This window comes from Cynocephalus volans, chromosome 5 (genome assembly GCF_027409185.1).
Source record: "Cynocephalus volans isolate mCynVol1 chromosome 5, mCynVol1.pri, whole genome shotgun sequence".
NCBI lineage: Eukaryota > Metazoa > Chordata > Mammalia > Dermoptera > Cynocephalidae > Cynocephalus > Cynocephalus volans.
The window spans coordinates 19,576,939-19,586,421 of record NC_084464.1 but is presented as its reverse complement, the minus strand read 5'-3'; the positions used below and the strand labels follow the sequence as shown (position 1 = coordinate 19,586,421).

Below are 9,483 nucleotides of genomic sequence, written 5' to 3'. Positions count from 1 at the left end.
GTCACACGCCGCCGCTGCCGTCCTGGGTGAGACCTGTCAGCACGGGGGGCCGAGGCCATAACCGTCGTCCTCAGCTTCTGGACTTGTCAACAGTGTCTGTCTCTCTCTCTCTCTCTCTCACTCACGCGCGCGCACACACACACTCACGTGCGCACACACACACACACTCACGTGCGCACACACACACACACTCACGTGCACACACACACTCACGTGCACACACACACCCTACTATATTTTTAAAGAGTCACCTCGCACACCTCTCGTTTTTTCTTCTTTCAGGAGTCTGGGCAAAGAGCTTGAGCGACTTGGAGCAGATGCCGGCGGACGCGGTGCAGGGCCGTGTGTGCTCCTACGGGATGAAACTCAACTGGGACATCAACGACCCGCAGATGCCTCAGGTGAGTGAAATCGAGTGTGTGGGGGCAACGCGTGGCGCTGTCCATCTGAAGAAGGGGCAAAGGCATCCCAGTTCTTGCAGAAACTTTGTGGACAGACCACAAACACACTGCTGGGGGGCCCTCAAAAGCAGAGGGAACTTCTCTGGACTTTGCGAAATGCAGAGTTGAGTTTAGAGATGTTTAGCAATTGAGTTTAGTTGAGTTTAGATCTCCTAGCAATTTTCTTGCTCTTGTCTGAAAACACCGAGGGCAGCAGGAAATGTCAATCGGGCTCCACTTTCTCAGTAGTAAGGTGAGGGCAGGACACCTGGTCCCTTCACTTTCCTTTAACTGAGGTGGAAATCGGGTGCCTCTCTCCTTATACCTCTACTTGAAACCCATGGGAAAGTTAGGGGAAATCTCGGCAAATATAAATACCACTGCTTCTCACTCAGCAAAACTGTGAGATCGGATTATGAATGGAGGTGACCCGAGTCTCAAACAAGTAGCTCGATTTGAGCAATTTATTCTGACATCCTCCATTGCCCGGAGGAGGCCCCACAGTCATGCAAAGGAGGCCAAAGCGCCCAATGATTATTTCTTTCCTAATGTCAAGGAGATCATCATTCTTTTAGGGTGAATTTGTTTTTGTTTTGTTTTAATGGAGCAAAGCAGTTTGGGGCCAAGTCCAGGGAATGAACTTGGTCATACTGGTTTGGGTCAAGACTGAGGAATGACTTTGAACTCCTGGGTGTAGGTGGGCGGTAGAATGGGAGTTGCTTCCTAATATCTACAAAGGTGGACTTCCTGCAATGTTGGCACAGGAATAAGAGACTTAGCCTTTATTCAGCATCTACTATGTGCCAGATAGTTGTTCAGATGAGTAACAGTTCATTAGCAAGATGTGTAGACTCTCTAATCAGCACATTTTGGAGCAGGTTTGTCTCACTTGTTTGTTTTAAAGGCTGCCTGCCTTAGAGTTGTGCTGGACCATTTTTGTGAAAGTGGACCCCAGTACAGCGAGTGAGTCTCATTCTCACTGACATCAGTCATGTACATCTTCCTGAGAAACCGTCTGATCTTGCATTTTAGAAGAGTCACATCTAAATAACACAATAATGGCTCATCTCTCAGCATTTTCCAGACTTCTTATATAAATAGGAATTATTTTTCTTTTAGGAGACTGGTTCTTAAGAAATGCATGTGATATCTCAAAAGGGACAGACACACTAGGATATAGAAAGAGAACTGGAGAAAGTTAGCATGGTCCTGCTCTGGCTGCTCAGTGTAGAGAACAAAACTGGCTATATGACCTTGGGAGAGTCCTTGAATTTGCCTTAGTCTCAGGCTACTCACTTGTCATCAAGTGGTGGAACTAGATAATTATCTCACACTCTTGTCCAGGACTACTGTCAGACAGTTTTGTGTGTGTGTGTGTGTGCGTGTGTGTGTGTGTGTGCGTGTGTGTACACATTCATGTGCCAACACATTTGAACAAATGAAATCCAATCCTGGACATCCTCTGCTATTGTTTTTATTTAAAAACACAGCCTCTATGGCTTTGCCTATGGTGTAACTACCTCAGTAGCTGGTGTGAGGCAAGGGAACCTAGTCTATACCCTTATATGGGAGTCATAAAGAAGTACTGTCTTTTGGAAAATCGTCAATTTGTTACTAAGATCCTTAAGTTGAAATGTTCACTTTTGAAAGAAACATATTTGCATTTAATATAACTTTAGAGGTGGTAGTGCATCATTATATATTTCACTTTTGAGTTACCTTAAGTCTTGATCTTAAGTCAATGTATTAATTTATGTCAATTGTAATATTTCAGGGGAAAGATAAATAATGCCTATTAGTAATAACAATGATTTCAACAATATCCTTGTGGTTTTGAAAACAACCTTATTACTGTTAGAATATGCAATATTAACGATGTACACAAGTCTGAATTGTCTAACTTATAATACTTTGGCTTTGCAAATGTTCAATTTAATTTTCCTGGGTGGTAGAAATGGGGAGGAGGTACAGATGGTTTACTGCTGTGATAATACTCCTCTGACTATCACACCGGTAAAGCTAGTTGGGGCCAGTCTGCCACAAATCTGTTTATATCCCAGCTATGACACTGTGGAAGGTTATCTAGCTAACCTCCACTTTCTTATCTGTTAAATAAGAGGAAGGATGCCCATCTTGCAAGGTTTTTGTGAGGACTGCAGATATTGCATAACATGGCTCTGCAGGCCATCCTGTCTCTGTCCCCAGTACTACTTAATTCAGCATTGCAGTGTGAACACAGCTCTAGACAGTACAGAGAAGAATGTACATGGCTGTGTTCCAACATAACTTTTTATGGATACTGAAATTTGGATTCCATATGAATCTCATGTATCACAAAATGTAATTCATCTTTTGATTTCCCCCCCACCCATTTAAAAACGTAAAAACCATTCTTAGCTTGAAGTTACAGAAAAACAAACAGCAGATCAGATTTGGCTCATGGTCCCTGGTTTCTAGACCACTGCCCTGATGAATACCTGGTAAATAGTAAGTGCTCAGTATAGGGTAATTTTATGTTACACTTATATACACGAAAGACATTGATTGCAATATAAATAATGCATAAAATGGACAGAGACCACCAAATATGAACACTAAAGCAATGTTCAGTATCGTAGATATAACATTATTTCATCCATGTGGCTTTCTTGAGGAGAATGACAGTCCCATATTGCTCTGTGGAGCAGTCCAGTACCGGGCAGGCTCAAGGTTTACTGTTATGGTTAAGTCCTTCATCTACTGTGAACCTTTTCAACTCGGAGAGCTAAGTTGGGAGTAGGAAGGGAAGCTGTTCTAGCCTCTCTGAGGGTGCTTTGGGTATCACTGCTGATGTGACTGACAGGTTTAGGATAGAGAATCAAGAGCTTTTGAAGAAAAAGCACTGACTTAAATATACTTACAAGTTAAATTGCATTTCAGTGATAGAGCTTTCCAGTCACTTTTTGTCCTGACACTTCAATACTTAACTTGAAAATGTTTTGAACATTTAAACACACCAAGAAGTGGTGTAACAGAGTGCTCAGTAGCACAGGCTCTGGAGTCAGACTACCTAGAGCCAGGCCTTGCTGGCTGTGTGACCTTAGACAAGTTAATTAATCTCTCTGACTTCCATATCCTATAAAATGTGGATAATAATAATGGTTCAAATGCCTGCACGTGTTGTGAAGTCTAGATGAATTAGTGCAGCATCTAGAAGGTAAGAGCTACATAAACAGTTATTAGCCAGAGAGGCAAACGTAGGCTGTGACATTTCGTGACAGAGTAAGTTATGGGTTGTACAACATTTCTGGGTGTAAAAAGAACTCATTTCTGTACTAGCTGCTCGTAGAAAACGTCAGGGCGAGGGGTGCGTTCGGGCTGCCCAGAGCTGACCCCTCGTCCTGCGCTCGTCCCCAGGAGCGGGCCCACTTCGACCCCTTCTGTGAGTGGCCCGACGGCTACGTGCGCTTCATCTACAGCCGCGACGAGGAGAAGGCGCGGCGCCACCTGAGTGGCTGGGCCATGCGCAACACCAACAACCACCACGGCCACATCCTCAAGAAGTCGTGCCTGGGCGTGGTGCTGTGCGCGCGGGCCTGCGCCCTGCCCGGCGGCGCCCGCCTGCGCCCTGCCCGGCGGCGCCCGCCTGCAGCTGCGGCCAGCCATCTGCGACAAGGCGCGCCTCAAGCAGCAGCGTGAGGGCGCGGCCCGGGAGGGCTCTGTCCCCAGCTCCTGTCCCCTTTCTTCCTTCAGAAGGGTCTGGGGGAGGCATTGCTATGATTTCTTCTTCTGGGCTTTGCAGAGAAAGCGTGCCCCCACTGTCACTCTGCTTTGGAGTTGATGCCCTGTCGAGGGCACAGCGGATACCCTGTAACCAATTTCTGGCGGCTTGAGGGCAACGCGATATTTTTTCAGGTAGGTGGGTGAGAACACATGGTTCGTTTTGTTTTGTTTTCCCTGGCCAGTACAGGGATCAAACCTGGACCTTGGTGTTATCGGCACCTTGCTCTAACCAACTGAGAACACAATGTGATGGATATTTTTCATCAGACCATTTAGAGACCAAGTCGCTTGCGATGTGCCTTGGCAGCTCTAAAGCAAACAAACTACAGCTCCAGTGGCCAGAAATAGGTGCTGGAGCTCCCCAGGGACCTACAGAAGCCCAGGAATTCACTCACCTACTGTGTTCTTTAAGGGCCAGAGATAGTGAACCAAGGTATAGTCATAGTTCATTTAATACAGTGAAAGGATTGTGGGTGATCTTTTAAGATGTCTATTATTCATGCTGTTTTATTTGTTCAAGAATTTTTTCTCTGTCATTTTAGAAAACAAGAACAAAAACTTGGGATCTTGGGAAAGGCATCATAAATTTTTGGCCAACATTGCCAGCTTCCTTTAGAGGAATAAATAACATGTGATTTATTTCTTCACTAATGAAGGCCAAGGGAGTTCATGATCACCCAAGACCAGAGAGTAAATCAGAGACGGAAGCTAGAAGTGCCATCAAGAGACAGATGGCCTCTTTTTACCAGCCTCAGAAAAAGAGAAATCAGCAATCCGAGGTAACGGAGAGCTGGCATTCCACAGGGGTCTGTATTCATTTCAGGACAAGATAGACTGATTATGTGTAATATAAATATTATATGTTTACAACAGTTTGATTTTATATGAAAATTATATATCTCTAACAATATATTAAGTCAATGTTTGGGTAAGGTTTCTAATCCCTTCCTAAAAACAAACAACAAAGGACCTCTACTAGTAATAATCAAGTCAGGATGTGTGCTGACATCCTTCTACAAGGACAGTTATCCAACAGCAATAAAGAAACCTGTGCATACCAACAGGGAGTTAACAGTGCACCCCTGAGCCAGTCCTTGACATATTTACACAGGAACAGATAACATCTCTTTGGGTTACTTGGTCTGGTTTGGCCTTTCAACAAAAGCGTGCCAAGCAGGCAGAGTGGTAATGTGAGGATAACAGAAACTGACCTTGTTCATGCACTTCCTACGTATCAAGCACATATCTAGGAATTTCACACATTTAATGGTCACAGAAACCCTATGAAGATGTTACTATTATTAAACCCCATTTCTAAAATGAGGACTCTGAAGCTCAGAGAGGTTAAGTAACTTATAAGTAACGGTCAGAGGCAGGATTCGAACCCAGGTTTATGTGACTCCTGAATCTACACTACTGTGAAAACAGTATGAGTGAGAACAGGACCACTTCCCACTCAGACCCATCCTGCCTGGCTACAGTGGACCCCTCACTCAGTAGTGTGGTTGTCGTGCCCGAGTGAGCTCAAGCTTAGCAACCCCAGGACCACGTGCCTGAATCATGGCCCTGAGCAGTGCGGTATTCACAGCACAGAGCCCACCAACTGGAAGTTTCTTTTTATTTACTTGGTTGGCTATTACTACAAGTGAGGGTGTCCATGCAATTTACATACCATATGTCTGTTTTGTTTTTTGTTTGTTTGTTTGTTTGTTTGTTTAGGCAGGAGAGAATCAAGACAACAGTGAACATTTCAACAACATACCTCCCCTAGAAAATTTGGAACTGTTTGATATAATTACTGACACCGGTTTCCCTATTCCAGGGCAGCCTTGCCCCTCCTTCCCAAACTCTGATGCTTACAAAGCTACCTGTGACCCAGCCACCTTTCAAGGGGACATAATGACCCCCTTTCAAAAATGTTCAAACCCAAGAATCTGTTTGCCCAGGCCAGCTTGCAGCTATGAATTGGCAGGCCCTGGCTTTACAAGTTTGAGCTCCTGTCCCACCCTTTATAAAGATTCCACCAGTGTCCCTAATGATGCAGACTGGATTCATCTGAACCCACTACAACATAATGTCAATTCATACAGCAGCTATGAGAGAGGCTTTGATTTCACTAGTAAACAACATGGCTGGAAACCAGCACTTGGGAAACCTGGTATTGGGAAGAGGACTGACCATGGGCAGTTCCAGACCATGGCCCCTCACCCTTGTTATAACTCAGAGCTTTCCTGCAGGTACCTCACGACTACCCCACCAGGTGCCCCTGCCTTACAGAACGTGATCACCACCACCACCAAAGTGTCCTACCAAGCCTACCAGCCACCTGCTCTGAAATACAGTGACAATGTGCAAGAGGTTAAGAGCCTTTCAAGCTGTAACTGTGCTTCTGAAAATGCGCCAATGTCCATGTATCCAGAAGCCTTGGAACCTCCAGCTACAGTCACCAGGGCAGCCTCTCCAGCAGGGTCACTTCCTTTGAAACTTTCAGGAGATTGCCAGGCCATCAGACCCACTTTGGCTTTCCCTCAAAAGTCAGCTTCCTCCAGGACAGATGGAGTAGAGACTTGGGATGTGTGTCTATCTGTGTTGGGCTCTGCAATTAGTTGCTCGGACAGAGTGGATCCGTTCTTTAGCTATGACAATGAGGATTTTTAAAAGGCAGTCCAAGGGACAACATAGTATTGATGCATGTGCAGGCAATGAAACATGAAATGGCAACTATCGTGTTGAATTGGGAGATTCATACTGCAGGCACAGAAATATAGATAGTGGTAAAAATGCTGATTAGCTGAGGAAATGATCAGTCAGAAATGTTTAGATAATATCAGAAAATTTCACACACCTTTTTGAAACCAACTAGAGTACGTAGAAGTAGTCCAGAGGTGTGACTTTCACAATTGCACAAATAAACAAACTGGAGACCATGAAGGTTAAATACAGTTTTAACTTAGCTTATTAGCTGGAGTAGAAGTCAAGAATCCCGATTCTAAGTCTTTCCCTTCAGATCATATTAGGGAATTTCACACATCCTTATTTGGTCCTTAGAGGCTGCCAAAATGACTTCAGGAAGAAATCTTTGCAATCTTATCAAAAATTTCATGAAATTTTTGTTTATCATGTAGAACCTGTTAAAATAGCATCAGGAAGTGATTTTGATCATTTTATCTCCGAAGTATGTATCTACCACTTTTTAAAAAAAATTTTATAAATCTCTGGCAACGTTAAAGTGCAATTGTTTTTAAAAAGAATTTTGGTTTTCAGTATTAATTGAATACCTTTTAATAACGTGATGGTTGTTATAACAGAAACAGCCTAACAATTATGTTTATTTAGTGGTTTATTCTTGTTCTAAATATATTTTTTCTGATTACGTTTCAAAATTAGGATTGACATATAGCTTTACTGTTCCTTTGTTAGTCTTCATTAACGTAATCGATAATGTTGTACAATTAAATGTAATAAAGACATTTTAAAGTAATGTAGCTGATGCTTGAGTTATTTCAAAACAGAAATAGAAAAAATATTTTTCATATTGTGACCTCGAAACCGTTGTTATAAAATATTAAAACTTATTAGTTTGGCAGTTTTGAAGTTAATTTTAGAAATACCCGTTTGCTGTTCTCTCATAACAGAACCCTCCTGAACATTTGGAGAGTGCACACACAGATTCTTGCACTGCTCCCAATACTTAATGAAAATATTCAATTTTCAAATAATGATAAACTACAAAAGAGGGAATTTTTGATAACGCGGGGAGAGACATCTTCAAATTTGCATAAAATACCAATTTGCATAACTAAATTGCAGTAAGTCAGATGCCATTTTAAATCATTGAGTGTTCTACGTGGGCCTCCTGATTCATAGATCCCTAACACCCTGACATGAATACGTGCAGCTCTCACCACAAGACTAACTGAGTATGAGCGCACGCCTTTGATTTCCCAGCGAACGTTTTCTCAAAGGAGAGGATGCCTCATATACTCATGGGCTATTTTGTCCTGTAGACGTCCATTGCCAAGACCGACAGCTTATCATTATAGCTAACATTCTTATAGGACTTACCATGTGCCAGACACTGTTCTAAGCCCTGAACATATATTAACTTATTTAATACAGCTGTCCCCTGGGCCACCTCAGAAAGGTGGAATGACATACAGTGAGTGGGAGGCCTGGGATTTCAATCCAGGTTGTCTCCAGAGTCCGTATTCTTAACCAATACATTATACTAGATTTGATTATAGTCATTTATCAACAAAATTTCATTTATACTAAAGTGTTGTACTTGACAAAGAGTGGTGAGTTTTATTACTTGGAGGTGTCTGTGTTTCAAAATGGGACCTGAGGAATCTGAGGAAGACAGGGAGGAGGAGGCAGGGGTGGGAATGAGCACACATGGTTGGAGGCCCAGAGGCAAGTATTTCCCAAAGCGTGGTACGAGGGTGCCCTGGGGTACAGGTGTGTCTAGACAGTCCACAGATATTGTAATAGTTACAGATATATTTTAACGTATAGCAGGAAATATATAAATAATGCATTCAACCTATGATTTCTGGATATTTTTGCCCAAAGTAAAATAGATTTTGCTTTTGTTTATTTGAAAGCAAAGCAACTTAAGGAAAAATATTAAGCAAATAATACTACAGGTATCACAAGGAAATGCCAAAAGTCATCAAAATGGTTTGAGGACTACTGAAAAATGAGACATACTGCCCTTAAGCAAGGGACCAGGGGCTGAAGGGAAATGGCTCAGCTGAAAGGGGGAAATGGTGATGACAACAGACTCTATAAAGCAGGAGCTGATGGGGCAGCAAGCTCAGGTGTGACTTTTCACAGCTGAGAGCTGAACCACAGTCCCAAGGAGCTCAGACAGGAGGTGCTGGGTGCCGAGGCTGTGACATACGTCATTCTCTCTCTGTCTCTCTCTCTCTCTTTTTTTTGGCAGCTGGCTGGATCAGGGGTCAGAACCCTTGAACTTGGCGTTATTGTTCTGATCAGCCTATGAACCAGAACTAGCTAAGCCTGCTGCTGGACCCAGGACTCCATCAGCAGTTGAGAGCAGAAGAAGGTAGAACAAAGGAGGGGAGGCCAGGTTGAGAGCTGACCCCTTTGATCAAGGCAGTCTTCCCCAGGTAGACCTCCCCAGTGCCAAGGGACACTAAACAAAAACATGAGTTACTCATGTAGTTGATTGAATTATGTCCCCCCAAATCTCACTGAAGCTTGAATTGTGTCCCCCAAGTTTTATGTATTAGAAACTTAACCCTCACCGTGACTGTTA

At 43.2% G+C, this 9,483-nt stretch overlaps 1 pseudogene; it reads left to right on the top strand.

Annotated features, from left to right (window-relative positions):
- The first annotated feature begins 317 nt into the window (after nucleotides 1-317).
- LOC134377602 (chorion-specific transcription factor GCMb-like) lies at nucleotides 318-6,860 on the top strand (annotated as a pseudogene).
- The last annotated feature ends 2,623 nt before the right edge of the window (nucleotides 6,861-9,483 follow it).